The following is a 19,260-nucleotide window of genomic DNA, read 5'->3' as shown; positions in this document are numbered from 1 at the left end:
CAGGACCGCCGTGCCGGCCATGGCAACAACCGCCATTGCACGGACCGCCAGGGAACGCCGGTAGTGGAAGGGCCGTGCTATGGCGGTTGTTGCCATGGCCGGCACGGCGGTCCTGGGCAGGGCCTGGCACGGCGGTAGTGGAAGGGCCGTGCAATGGCGGTTGTTGCCATGGCCGGCACGGCGGTCCTGGGCAGGGCCTGGCACGGCGGTAGTGGAAGGGCCGTGCAATGGCGGTGGTTGGCATGGCCGGCACGGCGGTCCTGGGCAGGGCCTGGCACGGCGGTAGTGGAAGGGCCGTGCAATGGCGGTGGTTGGCATGGCCGGCACGGCGGTCCTGGGCAGGGCCTGGCACGGCGGTAGTGGAAGGGCCGTGCAATGGCGGTGGTTGGCATGGCCGGCACGGCGGTCCTGGGCAGGGCCTGGCACGGCGGTAGTGGAAGGGCCGGCCGCTCCGGCCGGTGTACGGTGGATGATGCAAGGTGACTGTAAGGGGGGTCATGAACTGGCATGTCCATTGAGTACATCTACAGGGTGTATAGGCCTGCACCTCCCCCGCTGTGTACGTGCACCGCCATGGAGGCGCCAGTGATAGTACATTGTTGCAACTGAAGCATCCGTGCCTGAGGCTTGCACGTGCGGTTGCCGATGTGGGCCCGTGACGGTCCCTGCACATGCAGCCAATGGGAAGAGGGACGCTGGCCGCATACGGCCAATCGCAAGTAGCGGAAGCTGTGCACCGCAACAACAGGGCCAGTCATTGGCCCATTTCACGATCACGCTTCCAGGGCTGACCAATTGCTGGCGACGTATGCCACTGACACGTGCTGAGGGCCCTATATATGTGTCTTGGCCAAAATGAAACTTCCTACCCTGGGGACCATTGCTGCCTGTGACCATCACCTCGACCTGCTGCTGCTGCTGAGCTGACCACCGACTGCTGCTCTAGTGCCATCACCTCGACCTGCTGCTGCTGCTGAGCTGACCACCGACTGCTGCTCTAGTGCCATACTCCGTGATCTTGCCATGTCGAGAGGCAAAGAGATCCGGTCTCGACCCTTCACCGCCGCGGAGCTTGATGTCCTCGTGGACGGTGTACTCCGCAACTATGGACGCCTCTACGGCGCACCGGGACGGGTGGTAAGTGCAGTGTGGGACATGTTGGTGTGCATGAGGGGGCCAAATGATCAGGCCTATTTCTATCTTAGCTGTGTAGTGTGGGCTAGACATATGTTCCTGATTGTGCATGGCTGCTGACAGTAACGTCTTGCCCCTATGTGTGTGACAGGCCACCTGTCCACTGACTTACACCCTTTTGTCTCCCATCATGGTAGGTCAAGCTGCACCTTCGCAAGGACCTGTGGAGGAGCATAGCACGGGAAGTACGGGCATTGGGGGTGTGCAACAGACGACATACACACTGCCACAAACGCTGGGACGACATTTCCAGGCTGAGCAAGAATGTAGCGGAAGTAACACTGGGCCTGATTCCAAGGACGCCCCGTCTGTCCCGACGCTCCATGACCCCTCTCATGCACCGTATCATTGCAGTGACGCATCCTGAACTGGCCGAACGTCTGAGTGCCGATCAACAGCAAACTAGCGGTGAGCATACTGTCTGTGTAGGAAACTTGTGAGTGCTATGCATGTATTGGTGCACAGACACACTATTGAGTTCCGTGTTGCGTATGTATGCCTGTGAAGCCATTTTGGTCCCATTGGGTGGTACTCATTTGACATCCAGGTCCGCCATGTTGACACGCCACTTGCTTAGTAGTTGAGTGTAAAAGCACATCCCCTAGTGGTCCATGGCCCCATGGCAGAAAATGTGAGGATGACTGGTAGGGGTGGGCCATGTGCAGGATGAGGGCTCCTAAACCTTTGTCTGCTATGTGATTTGGCTATCCTGTTCCTTCTGTACGTGAGTGTGCCCATGACTCACACATCTTTTCTGTGCATTTCAGCTTTGACAGAGGACACTCAGCCACAGACGGTGGAGAGTAGCCGAGGAAATGAGTCCGGCTCAGACTTCGCACACACGCAGACTGACACGGAGGAGGCCAGCGCCGGAGAGGGGGACAGGACCGTCCCTGAGGACTCGCATGTGGAGACACCATCGTCCTCCTCGTCGGACACTCGTGGTGAGCCTGCACTGTTGACACAGACTGGGAGTGGGCACTCATCACCTTCTGTCGTAAGACAGCACACAGGGCCCACACTTCCGCCAACTGCACCATGTACTGTTCGTGGCCGGAGGAGTAGGGGGAGCAGAGTGGCGTTCGGTGCAGGCACCGCTGCCCCTGCCACGGTGAGCCAAAATGCACTGTGTGCTGAGGCCGTTGATCTGCTGCGACAGCTGTGTGTGGGGCAGACCAATATGACAAATGCTTTCCAGGACCATGATAGGAAGTTGGGGCAGGTGGTGGCATTCATGGAAGGGATGCATGGCGATCTTGCAGGTCTACACAGGACAGTGCAGTCATTGGCAAGCAGTGTGTCGTCTGCAATAGTACAGTCGAACGAACAGGGTGCTACTTCTGTTTCACCATCTACACCGCTGGATGTCTCAGGGGGTAGTGATTATTCTGAGCAGGACTCAAATACAGGTTATTGCACTAGAAGCAGCGTCAGACAGCACGTCAGGGCACGCAGGGCACAGACCCCATCCCCTAGATCAGCTAACTCTGTTCACGTAGACGACGTCAGATGCACTGGAGTACACACACAGGATCCACAAGTGTTGTTGGGGGACATGCCTTCCGGAGCTACACAGGCATTCAACACGAAAGGTACTCCCAAGGCAAGGGATACTCACATGTCCATGGACTGTTCCTTGGACAAGGCCAGTCAGAAGACTAAAGCACCTACTAAGAGCAGGGAGACTCCCAAGAGCAGGCCCACAGCAGAGGTAAGGGACACTCCCAAGGACAGTGAGAAGACTAAGGCACCTACTAAGAGCAGGGAGACTCCCAAGAGCAGGCCCACAGCAGAGGTAAGGGACACTCCCAAGGACAGTGAGAAGACTAAGGCACCTACTAAGAGCAGGGAGACTCCCAAGAGCAGGCCCACAGCAGAGGTAAGGGACACTCCCAAGGACAGTGAGAAGACTAAGGCACCTACTAAGAGCAGGGAGACTCCCAAGAGCAGGCCCACAGCAGAGGTAAGGGACACTCCCAAGGACAGTGAGAAGACTAAGGCACCTACTAAGAGCAGGGAGACTCCCAAGAGCAGGCCCACAGCAGAGGTAAGGGACACTCCCAAGGACAGTGAGAAGACTAAGGCACCTACTAAGAGCAGGGAGACTCCCAAGAGCAGGCCCACAGCAGTGGATAGGACCACTCCCAAGGGCAGGGACACACACAGAGAGCAGGTGTCTGCTGGAGACAGGTGCACCACAGACGACAAGTCTGCTGGCAGGAACAGGGCGGCGAGCAGGGCACAGGCTACATCCAGAGACAACACTCCACCTAAGGATAAGGCACATCCTACGGACAAGGCATCTCGCATGGACAATGGCGCTATCAAGGACAGGCATACATCACTGAGGCTGATGTTTTCTACTAAACGCCAAACTGATGTCTCCGCGGCGGAGTCCCCCCATACCTCCACTCCCATCCAGGCCAGTCAGAAGCAGAGGAGGGTGTCCCCTGTTGTTGCATCCCCCATTACACATCATTCCGAGTCCAGGCGGCAGGCACAGAGCAAACGGCAGGCAGGCTCCAGCACGTCCCCCGAAACAAGATCCCCGGCAGCAGTTGCTCCACCTATGCTGGGTGGTGATTCTTTGGAGTCCCCACCACTTGGCAGTCCTGTCCTGTCCAGGGTGCACTCACACCTCCCTAAGAAACGCAGACACACACCATTGACACCTGCCAACCCCGATTTGGCTCTAGGTGAGCTATCCCCAGCTCCCAGGCCCACCCTGCCTCCTGGCCCATACAGCCCTGTGGCTCATCATTTCAGTAGTCCCAGTGGCGCTGGTGCAGTTGACTCTCATGTATCAGATGGTGGCACAGTGTCAGTTGTGCCCTCTCCTGTTGCAGATCCTGGCAGGGTATGTGGGTCTATGGCTCACGTGTCAGTTAGGAGATCTGTGTCTGTGTTGCACACTCCTGTTTCTGGTGCTGGCAGTCTGTCTGGGTCAGTGGCTCACGTGTCAGTGACTACATCTGTGGCTGTGTCTCACACTCCTGTTGCTGGTGCTGCCAGTGTGTCTGGGTCCGTGGCCCATGTGTGTGTCACTCGGGCTGTGGCTGTGTCTCACACTCCTGTTGCTGGTGCTGCCAGTGTGTCTGGGTCCGTGGCCCATGTGTGTGTCACTCGGGCTGTGGCTGTGTCTCACACTCCTGTTGCTGGTGCTGCCAGTGTGTCTGGGTCCGTGGCCCATGTGTGTGTCACTCGGGCTGTGGCTGTGTCTCACACTCCTGTTGCTGGTGCTGCCAGTGTGTCTGGGTCCGTGGCCCATGTGTGTGTCACTCGGGCTGTGGCTGTGTCTCACACTCCTGTTGCTGGTGCTGCCAGTGTGTCCGAGGCAGGTAGTTCACGCAGTCCCCCTGATTCTGTGATGTGAGGTGCTGTACACTTCACTCAAATGTTAGTTCACATGGTGTGTCCATTGAGAACTGTGTGGCACTCTTGTGGTCCCTGTGACGGTTTGGTAGGGACACGTAGTTGTGCTGCCTCTGATGTACCTGCTCTGTACTGCACAATGCCCTGTTGATGCTCTGATACTGCATGCTGCCCTCTCGTTACCTGCCTATGATGTACCTGCTCTGTACTCTACAATGCCCTGTTGATGCTCTGATACTGCATTCTGCCCTCTCATGTGCTGCCAATGATGTACCTGCTCTGTACTGCACAATGCCCTGTTGATGCTCTGATACTGCATACTGCCCTCTCGTTACCTGCCTATGATGTACCTGCTCTGTACTCTACTATGCCCTGTTGATGCTCTGATACTGCATACTGCCCCTCTCACGTGCTGCCTCTGATGGGCCTGCTCTGTGCAATGGACTGTTGATGCACTTAGCCCCTCTCACGTGCTGCCTCTGATGGGCCTGCTCTGTGCAATGGACTGTTGATGCACTTAGCCCCTCTCACGTGCTGCCTCTGATGGGCCTGCTCTGTGCAATGGACTGTTGATGCACTTAGCCCCTCTCACGTGCTGCCTCTGATGGGCCTGTTCTGTGCAATGGACTGTTGATGCACTTAGCCCCTCTCACGTGCTGCCTCTGATGGGCCTGTTCTGTGCAATGGACTGTTGATGCACTTAGCCCCTCTCACGTGCTGCCTCTGATGGGCCTGCTCTGTGCAATGGACTGTTGATGCACTTAGCCCCTCTCACGTGCTGCCTCTGATGGGCCTGTTCTGTGCAATGGACTGTTGATGCACTTAGCCCCTCTCACGTGCTGCCTCTGATGGGCCTGTTCTGTGCAATGGACTGTTGATGCACTTAGCCCCTCTCACGTGCTGCCTCTGATGGGCCTGCTCTGTGCAATGGACTGTTGATGCACTTAGCCCCTCTCACGTGCTGCCTCTGATGGGCCTGTTCTGTGCAATGGACTGTTGATGCACTTAGCCCCTCTCACGTGCTGCCTCTGATGTACCTGCTCTGTACTCTACAATGCCCTGTTGATGCTCTGATACTGCATACTGCCCTCTCGTTACCTGCCTATGATGTACCTGCTCTGTACTGCACAATGCCCTGTTGATGCTCTGATACTGCATTCTGCCCTCTCGTTACCTGCCTATGATGTACCTGCTCTGTACTCTACAATGCCCTGTTGATGCTCTGATACTGCATTCTGCCCTCTCGTTACCTGCCTATGATGTACCTGCTCTGTACTGCACAATGCCCTGTTGATGCTCTGATACTGCATACTGCCCTCTCGTTACCTGCCTATGATGTACCTGCTCTGTACTGCACAATGCCCTGTTGATGCTCTGATACTGCATACTGCCCTCTCGTTACCTGCCTATGATGTACCTGCTCTGTACTGCACAATGCCCTGTTGATGCTCTGATACTGCATACTGCCCTCTCGTTACCTGCCTATGATGTACCTGCTCTGTACTGCACAATGCCCTGTTGATGCTCTGATACTGCATACTGCCCTCTCGTTGACTGCCAATGATGTAGCTGCTGTGGTGCCCACTTTGCCCATGCTCACGCATACACTGTGATTTAACCCCTATTTTGTACAATAAAGGTAGTCTATCAGGTCTCGTGGTCTGTCGTTGTCATTCCTGCTTGCGTACTACTAATGTGTATTTGTATTTGCTTCTCATCAGTGGTTTCGGTAACATGACACTCCCCCTCCCTACGTCACGTCCCTTACTGGTATTCCCCTGCAGACGGCCAATGGTTTGTGCCTTACCTGCGTCGTCGTCCATGGTGGGCCATGACTAGGACGTGGTGGATCGCGAAGAGCATCGGGAAAGCGTGTAGCGCTGGGTCCATGGTGTTGGTCAGCTTGCGGTGGGTATCTCTGCTATGTCACCTGTCTTCGCAGTGGGGATTCCGCCGTGTTCAGACAGGTTGTTTTTCCGCTGCGGTTTTATGTGTATTTTCCGCCATCTTGATTTGGGGGACGGTCTTCGACGTCAGTACGTACGGCGGGGCATCCGGATGTGTTCCGTCCGCCACGGTCTCGTGTGTAGTTCGGCGGCGGAGCGTGCTATTCCGTCGCGGACGGAAATTTGACACGTTTTCCTATCCTGATATGGCGGACGGAGTATCCGCGGCAGGCGGACACGGAAAAGGCTTTTTCCGCCTACTCCAGGGCCGCGGTGGCTCTTCCGTCCGCCATCCTAATGAGCCCCTTAATGTCACCTGCTCACAAAACTACAACCATGCAACATTTCATCTTACCCAAAGCCCAAGTCATACTGTATTGCCCACTATTCACACAGCACAAGCCACACTAAGTTTGACTTTCCCACAGACAAAACCCCATAAATACTTCACATGTTAATGCAGCTAAAACCACACAATCTAACTGCTTGTAATGCAAGTCCCACACCACATTTACCCCACATACACAGCTAACTCAAACAGGGCTAGATGTGGTAGAATTCAATATCTCACCCAGCAAAAACAATACATTTCATGTGATTAAATCACTCCACATTGCACTTATCTACATAAGGGCCACATTTCGACATCTGCTCAAATGACCAACCTTACACCGTAACCCGCTAGATCGAACAGCTCCCGATTGATCTCCATTGGCCCATTCTTAGGAAAACTGATTGAAATGGTCCCTTCATTGTGTAAATGTAAATGTACAGGAATTTATATAGCGCAAATCACCGAGCGGTTTCTAAGCGCTTGCTTAGGGAACCCGTCCTGGTATTCCCCTGTGAGATAACCCCGGCAGGGTATCCGCAAGGTGAAAGCCAGGCATCCCGCCGTGAGGGGCCGTTGTGGAGATTAAGCAAGCTATTGCCCAGAGTCGCAGAGTGTGAACCCGTGAATCGAGTAGGCACTGGAGCGAGAATTGTCGAGTCCATGGACATTTTAGGACTCAAGACCCCGCCGAGCCGGGAATTGAACCCTGGTCCCGGGCTGACCTCTGCTTCCAGGTCTGCCTCCTCTAACCAGTGAGCCACACTTCTCCACTCTTGGATTTCAAGAAAACACTCTACTATCTTAACACCACAGACTCTTCTGACCAGAAATGCGCCCCAATATCCATCTGACAAAAAGATGGTGTGAACAGAGATGGAAACACTGCACCGCTACTGGCTCTGTCTGCCACCTGGGGCGCCGCTGCACTCTATGACTGAGGACAGAGGTACTTAGCATCCGTCAATGCATCCTAGACAGGACCTCCTTCTGCATATCTTGATACTGCTATCTCCATTTATGTCAGCTCCTTTCAGTACTTACTGGCATACCCCGCAAAGGTACCACTTCTCTTCACCCTCTACCTCGGCTGGCTACTGGAATTGATCAAATCCTTCAACCAAACCTACCGCAGTTACGCTGGTGAAGCACAAATCAAGTTACAACTGAATCCCTAAAGGATCTATAATTCTCTGCATGTGATTATTGACTGCAGTAGAGGACCAAAACTAAGAGCCCAAACTGTGGATGACTACCACCCTGCTTCCACTCTGTGGTTTATAGAACTCAACCCACCACCATCCACACTGACTGATGTAAGAAATCTGGGAGTGATCATGGATTCCATCCTTCCCATTGTCCCCAAAGTGAACCAAGTAACAATAACTGCTTTAATTCATGCAAAAACTTGCATGCACCTTGTCGTATTTAGCTTTACAAGAGAAAAGATAGGCTGCAAGCCTCTTTGCCATGTTTCACCCAAACTATTAAATGGTCTTTATATTGGGATGCTGCTCTTCAACCACTGACAACTACAAAGAATCCAGAATGCAGCGGCAAGATAGCTCCTACACCTTCACCCATAGGAATACATCACACCATTGCTAGAAGTGGATCACTGGTTGCTTACAATCACACATTCTGCCTTCAATACACTCTGCATTGTCTACAGGGCCAACTTCAGCAAGGACCCAAGCTTGAACTAATGCTGCAAATTTACTTGTACCACAAAGACCTTCACTCTAGACTGGTGCCTCCTCTGCTGGCCCCCTCTACAAGAAGAAACGCATTGGTGCATTCTCACTCTTCATACAAGCAGCATCATTTTGGATTTCCCTCTTTGCAAAAGCAAGAACTAGATATGATCACATGAAATTTGGAAAATGAGATCCCAACCTGCTATTTAAAAACAGATGATGTAGGATCATGTCAAACAGCAAATGGATTCAGTCACTTACACAAACAAAGTTTGAACATCAGACTCTAGACCACACCAATCCCAAGAACTGGAATATGTTCCCCACAAGGGACTCAGGCGTGATGATGTGCACCTATCACTCACTGAAGTGCATGCCACTCTACACATAAGTACAGCTTCACAATCATAATGGCATGAGAAAGGCAATCCACTACTCATCACACTCAAGAACAAAACACTCCCCACATAGACTACGCTCACCACCTGTGCCATTCAAACCAGACTCATCAATAATATTCAGCTCAAGTGTTCTATCCCACAGTCCTCCTTGCTTCACAATATCCTTAAAACAGCAGCAGTGAAAAGGGTAGGAGCGTTGACACCAAAACACTTCCCACATAGGCCAAAATACAACCCAGCAACCTTCTAATGAAGCATAATCTGGAGAGTAGATTCCCACCCATCCACGTATACATTCTGTTAGGGGTTTAAAATGTGTATAAATGCAACGACATTGCAAACATAAATATATATATATAACGCCAGCTGCTCAGATTATTAAACCCACATTGCATGAATACTGTGAGACCACCAGTGGGTGGGTAGTAGTGTGTTACAATAAAGAAATACATCAATAAACATATTTGATGTGAACAAAAGGATAAACCCACACATATGAAATGCTCACACACCAAATCCAGAATGCAGATCACCTGCTCACACTGTTAACACCACTTTAAACACCACTGGCTAGCGGAATTAAACCTGCATTACAGTTCACTTGCTCGAGCAGCTAAACCAACCATACATTTCACCTACTCAAACAACTAACCCATGGCGACATTTCACATGCTCACATCAATAAACCTGTATTCATTTTCAACTGCTCATTCAGCTAGGCCTACAGTGCACTTGTGCTGCTGTCACGATAAACCCTATCCCAGAACTACATTTCACCTACACGTAATTCCACACCCACACTCTATTTCTCCTGCTCAAACACTTGAATCCACACTACATTTCCCCTGCTGGAAAAGCTAAACTTAATTGCAATCTGGACTCCACCTGCTCTCACAACTAATCCCACGCTAAATGAAACTGTCTCACTGCAAAATTCACATTCCACTAAATAAACCTACTCACAGATCAACATCCATCCAACATTTCATTTTCCCTTACAGTTAGACCTAAACAACTTCGACATTTCATGTACTCAGACAGGTAAATCTACAATGCTTTTCACCTGCTACCGAGCAAAACCCATGGAACAGTTCACCTGATCACATGAGCAAATAAATGGTGTTTGACAACTCAACTAAAATAATCCCACACTACAATGCATCACTCACAAGGGTAAAGTTATACTACATTTTACGTGTTCACAGCACTAACCTCCTGCATATTTCACCAGCACCCACAGTGCAATTACATACTTCATGACATCTGGTCACACAGCTAGACTTCCCTGTCCATTTCATCTGCTCACACATCCAGACACTCAATACATTTCACCTGTTCACACAGCCAGACCTCAACTACCTTTCAGCTACTCACAGTGAAATGTAATCCCACATTGAATTTCACCCGCTTACAAGGTTTAGGACAAACTACCTCTCAGCTGCTTTGACAACTTAACCTAACTCTACGGAACATTCCATCTGTTAGCCTAGCAATTTCCACACTATATTAAATCAATAAAAGTAGGTACAGCTAAACCTGCACACCATTCACTTAACAGCCACCCTCACACTAAATTTCAACCCGTTAACCAGCCAGCTCCACAGTACATCTCACCTGCTCACAAGTAAAATCCCACACCAAACTTCACCTGCCCACACAGCTAAAACCCACAGCAGATTCCACCTGCTTACACAGCCAAACCCACAGATGTAACCTGCTTACCCAGCAAAACCCTCCTACATTTCACCTACTCAAAGATATCCACAATACATTTTACAAGCTTCCCAGCCATCCAGATTTACATTTCCCCTCCTCACACACGTAAACCCACAGCACATTCTATTTGTTTATCTAGCCAACCCACTGCTAGATCCCATCTGCTCACACAGCTAAACCCACATCGCAACATGTCTGCTGAACTATCTGCAGAATTGTCGATCGACAAGAACCTATGAACATTAATGGTTGGATGAAGTCTTGTTTTATATGTAAGGAAATCAATGCAATGTCTGATAAAAAAAAATATGAAAACGATGATTGTGAGGCTGTATTTCACCGACATTAAAATGCAAGCCTGCGGGTTGCTTCATGCCAACTAATATTGAACTACAGAACTTGTGGTGTACATTTTTCCCATTTACAGTTATGAATGCCAGCTTATTTGGGGCGTGGCTATCCGCCTAACATAGCGGCCGCAAAGTAGTTGAGCTCAGCGACAGGACTTACTTATCCAGCACATATCGGCGACCATGGGGGCCATCCGAAACCAGTTTCTGCCCTGTCGTCCGCACATACTGCAAGGGATGCAGATTTTACAGAAAGCATCCTGTGTGATGCCCAGAAACGAGAAACACAGCGACGCCACTGGAGACGAACGTTGCAGGAGTACCTGAGGCCCGCTGGGCTGTCCGATGCAGACTGCAGAGCACTGAGACATCTGGGCTGCCATCAGAAACGCCCTGCGGTGCCTGGCTGGGGAGTTGCTGACCCGTGCTGCTGGGCTGCGGGGGGCGCCCGTGAACGGAGGAGGGAGTGCTGTACCGACGTGCTCTACAGTGACCCTGACCGGCGCAGCCTACCATCTCCTCCCTCTGAGCTGCGACGCGACCGAGCCTGTGCTGGTCAGGATCGCTGCCCACTCACTGAGGACCGGAGACAGCCCCGTGCACACCGGCCTGCAACAAATGATGCTGGGGTGGTGCAGCAAAGGAGACAGCCCGTGCACACCGGCCTGAAATAAACAACGTTGGGCAGCGCCTCCGCCCGTTATACCTGTGGAGAGGAGCCGGCGGGCAGGCAACAGCAGACATGTTCCACGCTGCTGGGGACCTGTGAAGTGAACATGAACACTGTAGATCATACAGGTGGTGAGTTATTGGCCCTGGAGCGCCGAACGTGTGGCGAAGCACGGCTTTGTCTGGGATTTATTCTGCCTTCCGGCCTTGCATGAATGAACTATGTGGGGCGGCAGACCGTGAGTACCAACCCCCTGCCTGATTGAGCATCCCTTGGCAGGTTGACGCAGACGGTGGGGTCTGCCTGACCACTGGCGAAGAGGTCTACTGCAGACAGGATGGGAAACAAGAAAAAAAAAACATGGCGGCCGCAAACATCCGAATATTTCGGATTCTGGGGCGTGTTTAAGCGTTCTGAGTGACGGGTGACGTCACTGGGCGAAAGAACGCCAAAAACACGCCCCTGAATCCGAAAGAGACGGGGCTTTATTGGAGTGACTCCCTTCTCCTCCAATGGCTGGCCTCTGTTTAGGAAGCCAGCCAATGGAGGAGAATGGAGGAGGGAGGCGGGTTCAAGCCCCCATACTCCAAATCATTAAATCTCCTCACGGAGCCTGTGCAAGCGTAGCCTTCGGTCCGAGACCTAAAAAGGTAGGGCTGCAATATAATATGCTAACATATATGGGGCGGTTAAAAACAGCTACCAACAAAAGATTACGAAAGATCTTTAGCAGGCAAAAAAATGGAAATATAAACTGGTTTACCTTTAGAAAGTGACAACTTTGATTGGCAAAACAGTTTACATTTGAACTGAAATGAGAAGACAAAATGGACCGGTCCAAAATGGGCTCACTTGATGGGCCCAAGACTCCATGGGGCTGTTTCTGTACAGAGCCAGGTGGTTGGTGCACTCAATTTCATGCTGCAATGTATCCTTTATACTTCTCTATCTCTTGAACACACATATGTAAAGTCATCTCCACAATGTAGGTGTTTCAAGCAGTGGCAAGAATAACATACGACTCGACCCAGCCCTGTATTGATCATGCACACGATTAGAAGTGCACAAAGAATCCAATAGCATACTTACTGTTGTGCAAAAACTGGATCTTTGATTTTCTCAAACTAAGGTCTCAAACTTTACCCAAAAAATGGTATAATAAGAAATTCAGAACAATGATACACTTCTTCAGTTTACATATCTGACAAAGGATTCCTATTGTGTATCACACTTTCCTCACAACAGGTCAGACGGTATAATAAATAGTACACTGCATTACAGATGGTGTTGCTTTGCTTTTTACACTGCATGCTTGAACAAAACCATGGCATCAGTCAAAGCGTTGTTAAATTAAAATGCCAGTACAGGTTGAGGGTGTCATGAGGCCACCTACCCGCTTGGCGTTTCCAGTAGCTACGGAGAACAACGTAGCCTCTGCGCAGGTTCCAGTGTCTGGATTGTATTGTGGTGGATGGATGCCTGAACGTCGCTGCATTAGTTCATGACAGCTGCTCCCGCCAATGCCACAGCTGGCCTTGATGTGCCTGTGCTGTAAAAATGCCCTCCAAATGATTGGGAGGGGGGCGAGAGAATGTCAGCCTGGGAAGATGGGAGATGATTGGCAGTATATTGCAAGTTTAACTGAGCCCAAGGACATGCATATCTACCGAACTGCTCGGTGTATAGGGGTGCAACCCTTTAGAAAGCAATATTTGCATTGAAAATATCAAAGCACCCACAATGGACGCATACTTCCACATAGGAATAGTATGCCAATTTCCCTTGGCAAGAGCTTGATCAAATGTTCATTGTCTCAATACCCTAATACAGTGGTTCTCAACCTTTTGACTTCTGTTTACTCCCACTGAATCATTACTGGAATCCAGGGACCCCACTGAGGCATTATTGGAAGCGGGAGGGCCACAGCCAAAGCAGTTTCTATGATTTGAACTTTAAACAACACACAATACAAAAACAAGTATATACACCAAACAAATGCTCAAATATTGTAATATTTTGTTTAATTCCCAATAAATTCTAGATAGTTTCCCCACATTTCCAATTTTGCTTCTTTAGGTGTATTTACTTCATTATTTTAATGTATTAATCTTAATGTTATTTATTTTTGTAACACCATTGCGGACCACTTAAAAAGGCTTCGTGGACACGCTGAGTAGGCCTAGTGGACCCGCAGTAGTTCTCACACCACAGGTTCAGAACACTGCCCTAATACACAAAACATTATAAATGAATACCATAGCATGACAATAAGTCCAAACAAGTAGCATTGTTTTTTTAATTCAGAAAGCATATACTGGGAAGCTTACTTACATGCGTATCCTAACACCACTCTTAAGTATAGTATTTGTAAAGTGTTTATTAAAGAATCATATAAATTTAACACGACCCCACACCACACATGGCCAAAGGCTGTGCATGGCGTGGGGTTCCATGCCTGCAAGGGGTTGGCTTTATGAATGGTAATAACATATTACTTTATGTCAAACCATAAAAATCCATGGAAAAAACAAAGGTTAAAATGAGGTTACAGTTATGTGAAAATTTAATTAACAATGTAACGTTTTGAACTAACCAGTTACAGTTACAGTCTCTAGTAACCATAAGACAAAGTCAGTAGTTCTAACTTACTTAAAATGACACCCTTTATATTCAGCCATGCATGTCTGCCGGAGTTTGCCCAGCAAGCCCTGTGCCGAACCCCCTACTGCACATGGCTTGTGCTCAGCGGGGGTTTGGGCCTAGAGCCTGGCCCACAGCCAACCACATGGTCGAAGGTCTGTGTGGCGCTGGCTGCTTATAAGAGTTTGGATGCAGGGCCTGGTCATAGGCACTGCTAATTACCTCATTTAGTACATCACTCATGGCATGTTGTCTGACATCATTAATAACATCCCTGCACCAACTGAAATTACATAATTGATGACAACACTGTGAATGGTGTGGGAGCCAGTTACAGTTAGTTTCGGGCATGAGTTACAGTTACTTTAGATAAATATAACTGGTAAACTTCAGTGGTTTTGTTAGTTTTAAATGATATGCTTTAATTGACATTTTCACCTAAATATAACATCCCTGTAACCTTTATTTTCTTCAGTGATTTTCAATTTTTTCTTAACGCAAAGTAACATTATTACCATACCTAACTATAGCATCAACTTAACCTTTACTTTTTTCGGTGAATATATATATATATATATATATACACACATACATACACATACATACACACACACACAAAGAAAGATGTGCCCATCAATTGTGACACAAACGCTGATTCTCAGGCCATAACGAAGACCGCAATATTGAAATGTGTTGCCAGTGATTAAAATTGATTTGAAAAACTAATGCTGGATTGTGAGCGTTCATGTCCCAATTCATGGGCATATCTTTATTTGGATATTCACAACGGGACTTGCACAAGTTATTCGCACAGACTCCGATAAGGGGAAGCAACCGGACTTGCGCAAGACACGTTTTTGCAGAGATATATATAAATATATCACCCAGTGGCAATCAACACGGGGTAGTTATAGTTAGGTTTGTGTTTTCATAGTAAGTGCATATTTTGTCTTGCTAATAACTTTGGCCTCATTTGACGAATCTCAACGAAACATTCTAAAACGACTGCTACTTTGACTAGGTTGCCCATGGAAAGTTTCGGGGTGATCCATGAGGGACAAGATCACCTTTTCACCATTCATTTTTACACAGGAACTTTAGACACTACTACAGCTCAAATTATATATATATCTGACACTGCACAGCCGGCAGATCTCAAACTGAGATCTGATTGGCTGCCACCACCTGAACCAGGAAATGGTGGCAGCCATCTTAGGACTCAGGAATCAATGGGAGTCCCATTTTTAAAAAAAAATAAGACATAAGAGGAAAAGGGCCCCTAGGTCCAAAAACGTTCTTTATTATTTTGGCGCGAATTTGGAGGATCCGCAAATCTATAGCTAAATTTTAAATAAAAAAATGAATAAGCAGCAGCAGATGAAGAAGCAGAGAATGGCGAACCAGATGAAGCAGAGCTCCCACATAATTCCCACCCCCTTGGGACATACGTTTATTTTTTTAAGGGGAGGGGGGGTGCATGGTCTCTGCCCCAGGCCGTTTTTGTCCAGGAAAACCCATACTTTAGAGCCCAAAGTTCTTTTTAAAGGAAGGGGGTGTGGTTTCTCTCCCCCAGCCGCTTTCGGCACCAGGGACCCCATCCCTTGGGGCCCGATTTATTGAATGGGGTTGGGGGGCCCGCAGCTTCCCTCCGAAGTCTTTAAAAAGGCCCCAAGAACCCCATTCCCCAGGGCCTCTACTTGTAAAGAAAAAGAGAGGGGCCGGCAAATTTGACAGAAAGCTACATCTTGGTCCCAAAAGAGTGCTTTTTGTGTTTTGGTGTAAATCCGTTCAGTAGTTTTGGAGAAATTTATACATCACACTGCGCAGCTAACAGATCTCAAACTGAGATCTGATTGGCTGCCACCAGCTGAAACAGGAAGCGGTGGCAGCCATCTTAGGACTCAGAAATCAGTCTGAGTCCTCCACATTTAATTAAAAAAAAGACGTGAGGGGACAGGGGAGGGAAATCCTGACCCCTTACGCTTGGTGCCAAAATATTTTTTTTATAGAATTCTGGCAAGAATTTGCAGAGGATGCACAAAACTGCGGCAAAATAAAAAAAATAAAAGCAGGAGAAGAAACAAGAAGACAACCTCCCTTGTGTCTTTTTTTTTACAACCCCTCCCCACCCCGGGTCGTTAGTTTATTTTTTAGGGGAAGGGACGTGCATGCCGTCTCCTGAGGATGTTTTGTGCCTGGGACCCCATTCCCCGAAGTTATTTTTAAAGGGATGGTGGCGTGGGTCCCCTCCGTGAGCCGCTTTAGGCCCCAGGGACCCCATCTCATGGATTTTTGGTGGACCGTCGGAAGCGCCGGAGGGACGCGGCTCTAGTGACTGTGATTTGCTCAGGTCACGGTTACGGACACGTGAACATTTGGCACGGTGTCCTGAGGAGTGACGCTGGTATGTGCTGACATAGCGCACTCCAGGTCCAGTATAACGTGAAAAGTTTGAGAATAGTAAACCCCTCATATGCCCTGATGAAATCGCCACAAGAAGGAGCGATGAAACATGTCGGCTTGAGGAGATAAACTTTGATGGTATATAAGTAACCATTTTTAATCAGTAGTGCTTTGCTGCATCAGAATAAAACGGTATCAGCAAGCAAAGCACCACTACACAATTGATTCGTTTTTTTGGTGTGGTTTGTTTGGGGTTCTGTTACGTGTCACTGAACACTTTTAATAGGTATCAATGTGCTGATACGTTGGTCACTATTTGTGTTTTTCCTTCACTATTCTCACGTCCGCACTACTCTTCTGTTGAGTGCACGTTTGTCTTTTCACAATAGAGAGAGTCGCCAATGATGAGAAGTGGGTATACCGTGAATCATTAACCGGGAACCCCCTCGGGTTGTTCTACCGTGAGGTACTCTCTCTATCTTTCACACTTTTCTTTGGGTGAATGATCTGGTCCTGTGTGATTTTATATTTGTATTTGTAAAGAAAACATCCAGACCTTTTGGTTTATGTTATTGGACATATTCCAGGTAGGATTGAAAATGTATATCTCTACCCGGTCCACGTAATATATGGATGTTGACATGGGTGAGGCATTATCTGTTTGAATACCCCATCTCATGGAGCCTGATTTAATAGATATAGGGGGGCCCACGTGGACCCAGTCTTGGGCTGGCTTACTTGCTGTGTCCCAGGGAGCCCACTTCCAGGACACAGCAGTTTTCCTGCCTAAACAGGCGTGGGCAGGGAAACTTGTGCTTGCTCCTGCCTGGCGGGAGCATTTTAAAAACTTCTGTCTAAGGTGAGCAAACACAAAGACGTTAAAGGCTTTAAAAATACTACCACCAGCTGAGAGCAGACTTTTGATCAGTTTTCCTACCCGAACTGATGCGGGCAGGGAAACAGGTCAAGATATTGCTTGCAGCCGGAGGGAGCAGCATTAAAATGTGCTCCTGCGAAGGTGAGTGGGACGGATTATCGGGAAGAAGCAACACTGACTAATTAGGGAAGAATCAACGATGACTATCGGTTAGAAGCATCACCGACTATGGGTTGGTAGGTGGGAAGAAGCAATACCAACTACGGGTGGGCGGGGGGCACAAAGCAACACCTACTATGGGTGGGTGGGAGTCAAGAAGCAACACCGACTACTTAGAAGCAACACCGACTACGGGTGGGTGGGAAGTTTAAAAGCAACACAGACTACGGGCGGGTGGGATGTATAGAAGCAACACTGACTAGTAAGAAGCAACAAGCTGAGAGACTAAAGAAAAAGAAGTGATACTGACATGTGCTGGCCAATTAGGAAGCAGCACATAAGAGTGAGAATGAGGCCAAAGAATGGTAAGCAATGGGTGGGCTCAAAGACCCTTGTAAGCAATATCTCTTGAAAGTGACAGTACAGAGGAATTTCGGAGTGCAGGCAGAGAGAAATAACCAGGAAAAGAAAAGGGGGGGGGCTACCATGATGCACTGTAAACATGGTAAGAGTAACCAAAATCATAAAGTATGATCTAATTAAGGGAGAGGATGTGGCGTTAGGGTTAGAGCTGCCTACTTTGGACTCCGAGAACCTGGTTCCAATCTCTGCGCCGGCTTAACATCATGTGACTGTGGGCAAATCACTTAATGTCTCATTGCCTTTAAAAAAGACAAAATCAACCTTCGGTAATATAACAGGTGCTCGTGTAAAGTGCTTCAATACCTTTGGGCCCAGTTCCCACTGTAAAAAACTGCAAAATATATAAATAAAGTTTATTTACGTTCATCTTAGGCTGGCTGAAAGTTAAACAATGGCTGCATTTAGCCCTCTCCTACACCAACCCTGTCAGCTGACAATGAGGTTACTTGTAATTTTAAAGGGGTAAGATAAAGAAAGAAATCACACTATTCATTCCAATAACTAGAGTTGGGACCACCCTACCAACCCTAACAGTCAGGTAGGGTTGGATACTCGCCCCTTAGGCCCTGTATCCTACCGGTAAACAGTCAAAATATCGAGTAAAAAATATCGAATGGACATAATATCGAGTTTAAAATATAGAATGGACAAAATATCGAATGGACAGAATATAGACATCAAAAATATCGTTTTTAAGGTAAGTAATGTAATATCGAATGTTAAAAATATAGAAAGTTAAAATATCGAAGTATATAATATAGGTTATTAAAATGATCGAATTTTTAATAATATCGAATTTTTTATAGTGTTTTTTATGTTATTATATGTGTGAAAAGTGTGTATTTATGTTATAATTTATTTTAATTAATTAATTTAGCTTTTTTTATTTTTGCGTAATTTAATTCTGTAGCGGGTTGTGGGTTTATAGGGGAATAGGGTGGGAAGTAATTTAATTATAATTAATTAAATATGTAAATTTATTTATTGGTATTCATTTTTAATTAATTGTTAAGTTAATTAATCTATATTTGGTAATGAATTAAATTTTAATTGGCAATTAATTTTAATTAATTGAATAATT

The 19,260-nt window shown here is 48.1% G+C and overlaps 1 protein-coding gene across 8 annotated transcripts in view; it reads right to left on the bottom strand.

Annotated features, from left to right (window-relative positions):
- LOC144763356 (E3 ubiquitin-protein ligase RNF146-like) overlaps positions 1-19,260 on the bottom strand; it is a 135,853-nt gene that overhangs the window by 108,738 nt on the left and 7,855 nt on the right. For 2 of the 8 annotated variants that reach the window (XM_078648889.1, XM_078648893.1), the window contains exon 2: positions 13,071-13,221. The exons of 3 other annotated variants lie outside the window; for them this stretch is intronic. The gene's annotated coding sequence lies outside the window, so the exon portion shown is untranslated. Of the gene's footprint in view, positions 1-13,070; positions 13,240-19,260 lie in introns of all 8 variants that reach the window. 3 more of the 8 variants (XM_078648891.1, XM_078648895.1, XM_078648890.1) reach the window with 2 other exon arrangements.

The sequence above is a fragment of the Lissotriton helveticus genome, chromosome 6 (assembly GCF_964261635.1).
Source record: "Lissotriton helveticus chromosome 6, aLisHel1.1, whole genome shotgun sequence".
Lineage (NCBI taxonomy): Eukaryota > Metazoa > Chordata > Amphibia > Caudata > Salamandridae > Lissotriton > Lissotriton helveticus.
This window is presented reverse-complemented; position numbering and strand designations above follow the sequence as displayed.